The sequence below is a fragment of the Ailuropoda melanoleuca genome, chromosome 17 (genome assembly GCF_002007445.2).
Source record: "Ailuropoda melanoleuca isolate Jingjing chromosome 17, ASM200744v2, whole genome shotgun sequence".
Lineage (NCBI taxonomy): Eukaryota > Metazoa > Chordata > Mammalia > Carnivora > Ursidae > Ailuropoda > Ailuropoda melanoleuca.
In genome coordinates, this window is record NC_048234.1 from 34,744,711 (window position 1) to 34,745,641 (window position 931).

The window sequence follows — 931 nt, forward strand, 5'->3', positions numbered from 1 at the left end:
GTTCATCCTAATTTGCCCAATAAGTCTGAGGCAGCGATTAGCAAACTAAAGGCCAAATCTGGCCAGCAGCCTTCTTCTGTAGACAGATTTTTATTGGAGCACAGCCACGACGATCTATTTAAGTACTGTCTGTGGCTGTTTTTGTATTACAACAGCACAGTTGAGCAGTCGCAACAGAGAACGCATGACCTGCAATGCTGAAAACATTTATTATCTTCCAGAAAAAGTTTGCTGACCTTGGTCTAAGATAATGTTTCTGTATATTCTTTGACTATCAATTATGCCAGGAGCTCCCCCGGGGAAAGCAGAGACCAAATAGGATTTCTCTTTGTATCTTTAGGGCCTATCACACTGTGCTGTTGGAAAGAAGTGCTCAAATCCAGAATGAATGAAAGTAACCTAATCCAGCTGCATAAATAATCATGCTTTCCCCACCCCAACCTTAAGGACTATGGGAAAGAACCACTGAAAACCAGGCATAGGGTGATTTTCTACTGGGACAGTTTTGGATTGATTTTCAGGAAGATCTGTGTCAATTATTCTGATCTTGGTGTGCTGAACAGAGTTGCTTCTGTTCTCATTTCAGCAATTCAGGGAGGGGAAGACAGGGATGTGGGGGAGGGACCAATGCAACTTTTGCTGCAGCAAGAGAATTGGGGCAAAGGTATTTATGAGGATGTCCCAGTGTCCAGGTGCTGGGCAGCATGGTCAAAGAACAGCTAAACTGACGTCTTGGATTGTTTGTATTCCCCAAATCAGCCGCCACAGCAGGCAGATTCTGTCTTAACATTTGGTACTGTGTGAAAAAGGAGATGTTTGGGAGGCAAATGTACCCTGTTCTCTGTACTCCTTCTTCCTTTGTTTCAATGCTCTTATTGACTTTCCCTACATATGTATATGTAGATTAGTTTCTGTAAAAAAATTTATAGAT